The following is a 13,379-nucleotide window of genomic DNA, read 5'->3' on the forward strand; positions in this document are numbered from 1 at the left end:
AAGTGTTAAATTTATTTCATCAATGTCATCATTAGACGCTGTCCCTAATAATAATTTGAAGGTGGATCCAATGGCATCAATTAACCCATTGAGTTGTGATATTTTTTTATTCTACGAACATGTATAATATCTTCAGTTAATATATTATTAAGTTTTAGTTTTACCATATAATTTACGTCATTTATTTTTGACATAATTTCATATGGTCAGAACTGAAAAAGGCTCAGATACATCAAATAATTACTACAATGATTTCATATAATTTAAATCGAATTTATCTCATCCATGACCCATTACAGTGACCCATACGATACCTTATGTACAGTAAAGCTATGTCAACCATTTTTTTGAAATGAGTTATTATTTTGTTGATCCTATTTAAAAATCCTCGTCGCCATGTGTTGTCTATATTGAATTAGTTAATAAAGTATATGTAAAAATCAAAATTGGCACTTTTTAAATAATTAATGTAGCAAGCTAGGTACCAATTGATTTTATATTTAATCATAATTTAATTAAACTATTATCTAATCGTTATATTTTAGCCTACAAATGTCTTCTATATTTTAACAATGCTTTCCAATACCGCACAAATTTATTAAAACTAATACAAATTTAGACATAATAATATTACATAGAATTAAATTAAAATTCAATAAAATCAAAATACACAATCCAAATAAAAATAATCTATATGTTACATGAAAATAATTAAATAGCATCTATATTATAGCAGATGTAATATAGTGACCATACGTATTATTTTTAAACGGAAAAGTGTAATTTTTCTAACCTCTGTCTCGTTGTCCCTTGAAGAATCTACCAGACACTAAAATTTCCCGTTTTCAATAGGAAGACCAAAAATTAATGAAAATAAAAAAATGTGGTGGTTGGAGCTGAGTACTATCACTGTGTTAAAGCATAAAAATTGTACATCAATTTAAAAAAAAAACTCTTAGGATCCAAATTCCGAGTTATGTCTTTTTTTATTACGTTCAAAATATACTTCTCCATTTGTATGCGGTAATGGGATATCCAGTATTTTAAAATCTGTGTCCGGTTTTTTTTCCATGTGGATTTTTCACATTTTTGTGATAATGGGCCACACCGCACACGCCCTTTCAAGTAAAATATTTTTGACTCAGGTGGTGACTATATACGCATCGGTTTATTCATTTATACTGCACTTGATTTTTACAAGACACTTGAGTACTAAACAATCTAAGACCACCCATATAATATCCATACGCAGCTGTGGGGTATATGTAGCCATTGAACAACTTGTTATTTTGATAAAATTATAATAATATATGGCTTGTTGGATATGAGTTTGATTCAATCTAAGGTATTGCAGATAACATTTAACAGCAGTAGAAGAAACCCGTATAGATGGCTCAAATTCCACGTGTTGTCTATAGGTGATCAAAAACACATTATTACTGTACTCTAATCGATAACTACAACAAATTTCGGCGGATAATAATAATTCTTATTATGATTATTATTGTCGTCGTTGATGTATAGCTTTAGGATCTCAGTCGCCGTGCACTATTTCCGACTCTCGTTCATTATTTTAGTTTTTTTTTTGTATTGATCATAATGCCTAGCAACGATGATCACTAGCTGTTTGTAAGATAATACGGTTAGTTTGGAACACGTAATGTATGTATGGTAAAGATTTTGTTACTTACAATACCAGCTGGTCACCCATTCAGGCGCTAGCAATGCCAGCCGCAGCGTTCACTGGGCCACACTAAGCCACTCGTCGATTAATGTTGACACCGATGACCATGAAAATATTAGGTGTATAAAATATATATATATATACTATTTAAGTTTATATGGGTTTGTACAAGTTTAACTATAACGCTCTATAACTATATAGATGGGCGTAGGTACTCCAGTAGGTACAGTAAGTAGGTATTCGTGAAAAAAAGGAAAGAAAAAATGATTCAATTTCCCATTCGAACCGTCCCCATCGCCCATGCTAACTGATGAAACAAAACGTTAATTCAAATGTCTATTTACGTTTCACAAAGCACGGAACAAAAACGAACGACTATTAATTAATACACGTTGAACTTCTAGGTAGGAACAAAACTCGCTTTGTGAAGATCCGGTGCGTGCAGAATAATTATTGTAAACAATTTATCGGTCGTGAAATGTAAAACTACCCTCATTTTTTATTAGTTTTTACCTGCGATATAGTATTATAAATATTAAATATTATGTACAATATTATTACCACGCTATTATTTAATTTTAAATCGGGTACGTATATTATTGGTAATCCGGAGTACAATCATTTTTTTTTTAATTTTATATTTTTCATAACTGTAATATAAGAGAAACAAGCACACAGTTAACATATTGTAATATAATATTGTCAACAACTTGATTTATTAGCTATTGATTCGAACTACTTTTTATTTGTTTTTTATATGTATATTATATTCAATATCAATACATCGTCTGTTTAGGATTGTCTTCGGGAAGATGGAATAGGGGCCAAGTTCTTATTTTTTTAAAGATCATTATTTAGTAGCTGAATTGTTTCTGATAACATAAATATCTCATTAACAAAATAGTGTATGGTTATTTAAGCATATTATACATTCTAATTACTAATTATAAGTTAAGTGATTGATTTTAAATAAGTTTATATCTTATTTTGTGGTTAAAATTGTTTACTCATAACCCACATAATGCATTGTGTCCATCAGTGGCATATTTTTGGGGCGATCTCCCCCCCGAGAGATCTTTGAATATTTTAATATTTTATGATTGTTGAACTTATAAATGTTTCTAAATATTTTAATTAATTAATAAATAATTTTTTTGGATGAGAAATTTTTGTGATAACTGTCAACTGATAATACATCAATACAACCGGATTACTGCTTAGTGATTGCTCTATGGTACTCAAAGATGAAACATTTGGCCCGAGGACTGGGTAACGTAGTCGTGCCAAACGAATGATGGAACGGAAGGTCACCTGTTGGGATGGTTACCTAAATCTCATTCTGTACCTAAAATATGGTGACGATGGGTCATTTCATCATTGTGATAAACTGATAACTTATCTGATACTTATCTATGGAATAATTAAATATAATATTTATTATTCATGAATTTGATATACAGTAAAGTCGTTCAAAGTTAAGTTGAAGGGGTATACAATTTTAATTCGAAATATGAATTAGTCGAGATATTTTACTCGAATTTAGGGTAAATGAGGTTCTAGGGGAATAAAAAAAAAATCAAGTTGTCAAGTTTTTCTAGTTATCACAACACGACTGTATAAAGACTTACCAACAACTTTGAAACAAATGTTTTCATTATTCGAAATGTGGCATATGCTTAATTGCTCTGTATTTAGTTTTTAGTAATAGTAGTTACATTCTCTCTTTGTTATTTTCGTTTACTACTCTCCTCGACTTCACACATCCACATTTTGGCTTTTCCACTTTTAATTATTTATATCCTTATATTAGTCATATCTGCTACTTTATTTTATTTTGTCAATAGGTTAAAAACTTGGCCGAGATCAAAAATGGGCCAGAATCGGCTTATAGGATTAGCATTATTAAACATTCATAGATCAAAAGAAATAAATGTTGATGATGCAATTGATCGGTTCACAAGTCTTAAAAAAAGAAATATAGATTTTGTTTTATAAATAAAAATTCTTTAATAAAAGTGCTTAAATAAATAATAAAAATGCTTTGTTTTTTTATACATCTAAAAAAAAATGTTTTTAATTTGTGGGGGCGATTTACTCCTCTTAATATCGCCCCCCCCCCTAGGTGAAGTCTCAAATACGCCATTGGTCTCCATCCAACTAACGCAAAATATGATACTTTTTTTGATATTTTAATTTTAGATTCTGAGCGAAGTAATAGATATATTAATTTTACAATGTTGTGTGTTTGTTTTTTTTTTTGTGCCTGTGTACACGATAAGTTGTCCAAATAATGTTTCGATTTTAAACTTCAGTAGCTTTTCCGGTTGGAAATTGAGTATAGTTGGTGCGTCATGAATGTCAAATTTTGAGATTCCGAATATTTTTCTAAAATACAGGGAAAAACAAAAACAAAAACGGGAATTTTTACGCAAAATCAATTTTAGATATTGGTGTAACTGTAAAACAAATTACTGTAGATACATGAAATTTTCACTGAATGTTTAAACTGGCATATCCTATACTTGATAAAATTTTCTAAAATTTTTAAGTTATTTATAGACAATTAAATTTTTCAATCTTTTTAGCTATAAAATCTTATTCCTTAATTGAAAAAGCTTCAAAATTTAATACAAGGCTCCTAATATATTGTCACAATGGTAATTAAAAAATCATAAAAATACATAGTTACATTTTTTTTTAATAAGCATTGAACGTTCGAATTTTGATTAAATATGTAAAAATCACGAAAATTCATAGAATGTATCTTTTTAAATTTTAAATTTGAGAATTCAATACAAGATTTGTCATGAGTTCGTACACTTTTATCGAGTAAAAAATGTCTATCAAAAAGTTAAATTAAATTATTATAAGCATTTGAATTACAACATTAGATATTCACTCAACATCTCTTGTACCGATATTCTTATTTTGCTGTTATTCAAAAACGAATAATTTTAGATATTTTAAATTTAAAAGATATGTTTATTTTATTAATTCGGATAATTCCTATACTTGACAAAATTGTGTACACCATAACTAGTCGAAATAATGCTTCAATTCAAACTATGGGGGTGTTTTCCGATGGAAAAGTTAATATTCATGGTACGTTATAAACTATTACATAATATATAAGGTATTCTTATAATTGTTTGACGATCAGCACACATTACTGAGATATGGATTTATTACTTATACAAGAAATTTTTAGCCAATATTGGTCACATTAAAAAAGGACTATACTGATGTATCTACGGCCTTCGCTGTATATGTATTATTTACAGGTAAACTCACGAGTTTTATATTAATTAATCGTTTAATTGTTCAAATCTTAAAAAAAATAGATTATTTATAAAAAGAGTATATTATACAGGTTCTTACTACGGATATATTTTGCTTTTATCAATAAAATGAAGTGAGCTAAAATGTGTAGGTAATAAGTATAATTATAATAAGTATGTTTTCAAGTATCGATTATCGAATAAAAATCTGTTTATTAAAACCAGTTATAAATAATATAAAAATGTAAATTATTCATTATAACGGCATTGGTCCTCCGCGAAAACTCTTGGTCTGTGGCCGCAACATCTCGTTATCCACCGCGGCATCTCCTTGTTGGCCACAACGTTTCTATTAGTCGGCCGCGGCATCCCTTTGTTGGCCACAGCTTCTCTTTATCCGCCGCGGCATCTCCTTGTTGGCCACAGCTTCTCTTTGTCAGCTGCAGCATCTCCTTGTCAGCCGCAGCGTTTCTATTATTCGGCCACGGCATCTCCTAGTCAGCCACGGCGTTTCTTGGTCAGCTGCGGCATCTCCTAATCAGCCGTGGCGTTTCTATTATTCGGCCACGGCATCTTCTTGTTGGCTGCAGCTTCTCCTAGTCAGCTGCGGCATCTCCTAGTCAGCCACGGCGTTTCTTGGTCGGCCACGGCATCTCTTTGTTAGCCACAGCTTCTCTTTATCCGCCGCGGCATCTCCTTGTTGGCCATAGCTTCTCTTTATCCGCCGCGGCATCTCCTTGTTGGCCACAGCGTATCTTTGTCAGCCTCGTCACCTCCTAATAAGCCGCGGCGTTTCTATTAGTCGACCGCGGCATCCCTTTGTTGGCCACAGCTTCTCCTAATCAGCTGCGGCATTTCCTAGTCAGCCACGGCTTTTCTTGGTCGGCCGCGGCATCTCCTTGTTAGCCACAGCTTCTCTTTGTCAGCTGCGGCATCTCCTAATCAGCCGCGGCGTTTCTATTATTCGGCCACGGCATCTCCTAGTCAGCCGCGGCGTTTCCTAGTCGGCCGTGGCATCTCCTTGTTGGCCACAGCTTCTCCTAGTCAGCTGTGGCATCTTCTAGTCGACCGCGGTGTCGTGTGGCCTGCCGCGACTTCTCGTTGGTCGCGACAGTGTTTTGTCAACCACGGCACCATCTTTGTATGTTCATTTTGAAGTTAAGTTACTTATTTGTTTCTATTGTTATACACATAATTGTTAAATTAAGGAAAATTGAGAATTTACTTTTAATCAACTATATTATAACGAATTTTATATTAAAATGTTTTCTTTTACTTCTGTTATTTTTCACCATGGTCGTCAAGTGTAGTCAGTCATAAACATAGTATTACATAGTAATACATAGTGTTACCTAACAGCTGTGATTTTTATAGTTATAATAGTAATAAGAAGTTTATTGTAACATCAACAATTTTTAAATACAATAATGAATTAATAATAGTATAAATGTTATATTATTTAATTAATACGTGTACGATAATAATTATTCAACCATAAATAAACGATCTTCGTATTTGCCGCGACGTGTCATTTGAAGGGAATCAAAACTGTTTTATCGCCATTTAAAGTATGGCCCCACTGAATGCGATTTGCGATACAAGCGATTGTGCGAGCGATATTGTCCAGCGATTTTTACGATTTTGGTGTGGCCAGTCCCGCGTTATTATTGTTTTATAGCGAATGGTTTTAATTGTCAAGATGACTTCGTTCAATTCAAATCACGTAAAATACATTTATCTGAAAGTTCTGCTTCAATAAAGCAAGAGTTGAAATGTTTAAAGAACGTTTATGGGTACCTACACGAATTAAATACAAATAATACCTGGATTGTACTTAACATCTATAATCATCTCTTTACTTAAATCTGACCAACACTGATGAATAATACTTAATTGTCCTACTTCTATGACCAGCATGGTGAGGGTTCCAAATTGGTTCTTTTAAAAATTCTACTGTAGAAAATTTATATGGATCGAACGACATAATGGGCTTTTGAAGAGCGATCAATCGTTTGAAAACAAACTATTTTGATTTATTTACGTTAAAAGCGATATATCGTAAAATGCAAAACGTGAAACGCTGACAGTGTAGCCATGCCATTCTATAATTTAGATGAAATCGTAAAATCGCAAATCGCGTTCAGTGGAGCCTATTACACGTGTTAGAAAATACAAAATTATTTAATTGTTTTAAAATTACTTTACATTTATACCTACCTAGAAAACTTCATACAACTCAAAAAATGTAATACCCAAGCCAAATTTTTTAATAAAATAAACTAATGGAAAGAATTTACAACTAGCATAAACTTCAAAACTAACTCATCCAAGGTATGGAACAACATTCATTCATTGAAAAGTCTAAACCTAAACCAAGAAATACATATATCTGACGAACAAGGAACAACATCATCTCTTGAAGATGTCGCTGAAAAAATCGGCACATACTTCCTAACCAATTTTAGCAAAAAAATTTACAAACAAGAATTTATAGATGGAATAAAAATACCATCCGAAAACACACCGATAATCTCAATGATAAACCCTAACAACAGCGACCAAATTGACCTGAACTCCAGTTTAACACTCAACGAAATGGAAACTGCACTTAATAAATGTCAGAGCAAAAGCCCTGGCCCTGACAGCATCCCTTATTGTTTTATTATAAACCTTGGTAAAACAGCTAAACAATTCTTATTGGATATATACAATAACATATGGCATTCAGGTATTATACCTAAAGAATGGAAAAAGGGAATAATAATTCCGATTCTTAAACCTTGGAAAAACAAACATTCTACTGTAGGATATAGACCTACACTCCAAAATACAATGACAAAAATTATGGAAAAGATCATAAACTTAAGATTAATATGGTTCTTAGAAAAAAACCAAATATTATCCAAAGAGCAAAGTGGATTTTGACACACTAGATCAACAATGGATGACTTAATTACAATAAAAACCGAAATATAAAATGCATCCGAACATAAACAAATACTCGGAATGATCAGTTTGGATATAACAAAGGCTTACGATTCTGTATGGAGACATAGAATACTAACTCTATTGAGTAAAATTTTAACAAATGGCAATATGTTCAAATATATTACAAACTTTCTAAAAGAAAGACAATTCCAGGTCAAATATTCCATACCTTATCAAAGACGTTCAGCCAAAAAAATGGTATTCAACAAAGATCATATCTGGCAGTTACACTTTTTCTCTTTGCCATTAGTGACATTGTTGAAACAATTAAAGTTCCCATAAAAGCTAACTTATTCGCTGATGACTTTAACATATTTTGCAGAAGCAATAACCTAAAAACTGTCCAAGAGTATCGAAATCAATTTCACATCTCCGAACAAATCTGTCGAGCACTTGGACCAAACCCACAGGATGTACAAAACTTAATTTCATTCTTAAAAAAAAACAGAATTGTACAATTAATTTAATGTAGAAAATTTAAATACTTAAAATACTAAAAATGTAACCTAAAAAAAAAATTATTTTACTAATGGCCTAATTGTCGGTGTATTTTGATCAACAAAAAAAAAAAATCAAGAATGACAATTTTAGTTATATTATTGTAATTTAAATTTAAAATGTTATTCGTGGGTACTTAAATTTCTAGAGTATACTTTATATTCTAATATTAATAGCTAATATCATTAATGACTAATATTAATACTTTATAATACTTTGTATATACCTGCTATGAATAACTGAGTAAGTTGGGTTTTTAGGTACCTACATAATAAATACGATTTGATTAATTTGGAATTTATTTTACATGTATCTGAACTTTTGTTTTATAATAACAATATAATAAATTAATATGGTATAACATATCCTAGACTGATAAACTGTTTTCACTCAGAATCGTTTTTCGTATACAATGATATACCTATCATCGAATTCAAATTTAATACCATTTATTACAGCAACGTACTGTACAACAGAGCAACATCCACATATTCACCACTTTTTTTAAGCATTTATGAGCATTTTTAAAGTTATACATTATTCACTATTATAAAAATAGCTGGGTAAAATCGATTAATCTGAACATAAAATGCAGTTTGGTCTATATTATGCATTAGTAAGATGGAGACAACACCGCGGATACGATGTCCTTTTCAAAACATTTTTAATAAAAAAAAATATATATAAAATATATATTCTAACACCTTAAAATTAAAATATACAAAAACATAGTTTAAACCTTTAGTGTCCGCCAGTCCTACAAATCTGCATCTGTTGATATAGTGTATTCAGTAAAATTCCACTAAAGTCTTTAGACATGTTTTGTGTAATAATCACGAGAAAATATGACATTACCATAAAGTTATTCGTAAGAATTGTGGTGTAAATAAAATATAAATCATATCAATTTTATCCATTTCAAAACATATACCGAACAAAATATTATAACGTTATTATGTCACATGGAATATTAGCTTAATTGTGTTTTGCACATATTTATTTCATAAGAGTGACTTTTACAATTTATTTCATGAAAATACAATTAAAAAAAACAGAACATGAATATAAAAAGCTTGTAATGCAAAAAACCTTTAAAGGGGGATTACTTCGTAGAATTTCAGCAGAACCGTGTAATGTCGTGGTTCATGACACAGGAAAGATAAGTTAAAGTTTAATAATAAAAATAATAGAATAAAAAAAACAACTGAAGCAGCATTTTGTCTTGTAACCTTTCATTTTTCATATTACACTGATAATAATATACTATATTACTATCTTCGAATAACGTCGAAGAAAACGATTTCTCTTAACTGAGACATAAAAATAAAACAAAAACTGTAACAGAGACGCATAACTTACCATACAAACTGTCGTCAAGCAAAACAAATATATAACGACAAATCAATTATTAAGCAAAACAATTACAACACGTTTATCGAATTTATAAACCGATACAACTACGAATTATAAAAATGTTGAGTACATACATGACGAAGTTACCGAAGAAAATTCGAACAGTATTGTTAAGATTAAATACTATATGTAAACTATATTAATCTTAAGAGTATTTTGGTGAGTATTTAAAATCAAAAAAAATTGAATTTTTTTTAAACTTTTATTAGTTAATAAATAATTAAGCATAATATCAGTACTTACTATTTACTTGTATTACATTATTACAACTAAACGATAACACACTATTTATTTAATATTTATAAGATTGTTTTTTGTTATTGCTGGTATAAAGATGATTATAAAGAAAAATTTGAAAAGAGTGAAATATTAAAGGGTATTTTAATTCAGTAAAAATCGTAAAAGAAGTGAGAAGAGAAAAATGTTTTAAATGGATTGGAGATGTATTGATAATTAGTTATAAAGGGTGCGCTTTGGGAGTTTTAAGAAAGATTAGAAGGGCGAATGTAAGTTCCTACACAAGACCTAACAGGTAAACAAAATACATATGTTAGTTCCTACACAGTAAAAAAACGGTACTCGTGTAAGTTCCTACACTACGTAGGAATATTATAAGTTATCAATCTAATATCAGTTATATCGTATTATAATACTGCCATACATTTTAACCTTTTATTCTATATAATACATAATTCTTTATAATATTTAATAATTTGCCTAATAAACAATATCAATTTAATAATTTTAAAAATAATAATTGTAATGTATATAATAATAATTCATAATTGTAAAAAAAAATATAAACGAGTTCGATTAAATTATTTCATCACTTACTCCACACTATTTTGTTCTTACAATTATGAATTATTATTATATAGGATGCATTACTTATATTTTATATAGAATAAAGGGTTAAAATGTATGACAGTATTTTATAGACGTAGATTGATAACTTATATTATAGGTACATAGTGTAGGACGCGGGTACCTTTTTTTACAACATAGGAACTTCTTACACATGTACCTGTCTTCTGTCGCATAGGAACTAACATAGAAACCTGTCTACCATCGTGTAGGAACACTAAGAACTTACACATCACATATGGAAGGAATTAACGTATGTAATTGTCTACCTGTTACTCTCGTGTAGGAACATGCGATTCCCCAATTAGAAGGCAGATAAGAACCTAGCACAACGGTTCATTTGGGTCATGGAAATTTGTATTATTATTATTAATGATAATTAACATTTTAATCAAAAATATTTTTTATCATATTATTTTAAATTTGAATATGTATTATATTAACGGAATAATTAAATTCTAAAATAGTTTTAAATTTTGTTTAAAAAATTATAATAATTTACAATTTAGGGTCACCTCAAGGAACAATAATTATCAATTCACGAACTTTTGGTTAAAAAATATTAGCCCATGTTTAAAGAAGCTTGCTGCTAAATTATCTTCAGTATATAATATATATATATATATCTAAGTAATAATATAATATCTACTGAACTCGCATTTGTATAGACCATTGTATATAAGGCGATATTTAGATATTAATAAATCAAAAAATTTTTAGAAATATTAATTTAGACATAATAATACAAGGAATTAAATTTGAGAACATTTTAAATATTTTGATATTATAAATTATAATATACCTTATAATTATAAAGTTATGAGTATAAAAATTAAACAAACAACAAAATATACACTATTTGAATAAATTAGTTAATTAAGTCTTTATATTTTATAATATTTCAATATTTAACAATAAGTCTATAAAGCTTTAATTTAAGTTAATAATTTTATATTTTCCTCTAAAATAAGGTTTAAAACTAATTTCCTACAACATATAAAATAAATTTTGTCTATTTCCTTATATGTTACATTATAATAGGAGTTGTATACGGTTTCCTATTAAAGCTCTAAAATATATAACAATTGGTATTATTTCACATGTTCCTATATTTTATTTATTTTAAATAAACATAATAAACTGTAGGCACTAATACCTGCAGTTTTTCAACTTTCTTAAGTTTCGATGAAAAAAATTTGTCTTGTTTTCTAATAAATGAACAAGGAATAAAAATATCTTATTGTTGTTAAAACTTAAAGTTAAATGCGAATTATGTACCTACTTTAAAGTTAAAACTTTGAACTAATAAATGGTTAAAAATATAATAACTGTAAAAGTCGTTAAATATAAAATCAAGTTTGTTCAAATTGCTAAATAACTTCTGATGATTCACAAAGTCTAACGATATGAGTTTAAGACTAGAATATGCTCGTTATAATAAATTAACATAATATCTATTATAATAATGGTGACACAATTTATGAATATTTTTTGTAACTATATTGGTTCAATTTAGTTTTTTGAAACTTCTATAATATAATATACTTAAATAATAGGTATATTACAAAAGTCTGTTCTTTTAGGTTTTCTTGATAATAGTAATGTCATCATGACGTACTCGCGTTGTACCGACATGACAAGGTCTAAATTGCGTAGGTAAAACAATTTTTTTAACTTCATATCTTGCAAAAATTAGTTTTGGTGAACTCCAGTTTTCAAAGTTTTTTTTTCTACTTAATTACATTGCTTTATAAAATTCACGTACGATATTGTACTGCAGTGGTCACATATAGTATAAAACATACGCATATATATATATTATATGAGTGTGTACTGTGTATAACTTTTTTCGTGAACGTTATATACGTCATGCATACTTGTAAAATAATATCATAGAAACGAAAAAATGTTCTTGTTCGCGAGAAAGAATGTGATAACGTTATTTTAGATTCTGAGCGGAGCGATGAATGTATTGATTTTACCATGATGTGTGTGTTATTTTTTTTGTGTCTCTCATCACGTCTTGGGGCAGTAAAAGTGCTTCGGTTTTTGACTTCAGTACCACGTTCGATCAGAAAGTGAATCTAGTTGGCACTTCGAGGGATCAAAAATAATAAATTCTTAATACTTTTCTAAATAATTGAGAAAAACAAACTAAAAATTAAGGGAAAACGGGAAATTTTACGCACACTCATTTTTGGACAAAATCGATTTTGGTTTTTAATGTAATTTTAAAACAAATGACCATAGATACATGAAATTTTCACCGAATTTTTATATAAGTATATGCTATCCACCATGCAATTTTCAAAAATTTTCGACTTAAGTTGAACTATTCATAGGCATTTGAAATTTTCGAGCATTATTAGTTTTTTTTAAGATTAATATTTATAAAAATGTATTTGTTGGCAGAAAAGCTTAAAAATTTAATACAAGGTTCTTAACATATTGTTGCAATAGCAGTTGAAAAATAAAATAAATTCATAGTCACAATTTTTTTTTTATAAGCATTCAAATTTTGAATTTTTCCAAATACGTAAAAATCACGAAAATCCACAAATTATTTTAAGCTAGAAATTCATAAAAAATTTTCTTTTTAAATCTAAGATTTAAAAATTTAATACAAGACTCCATACAAGTTTGTCAATCTTTAT

Source organism: Diuraphis noxia, unplaced genomic scaffold (assembly GCF_037042655.1).
Source record: "Diuraphis noxia isolate RWA-SAM2 unplaced genomic scaffold, SU_Dnox_SAM2 contig0002, whole genome shotgun sequence".
In the NCBI taxonomy this organism is placed as follows: domain Eukaryota; kingdom Metazoa; phylum Arthropoda; class Insecta; order Hemiptera; family Aphididae; genus Diuraphis; species Diuraphis noxia.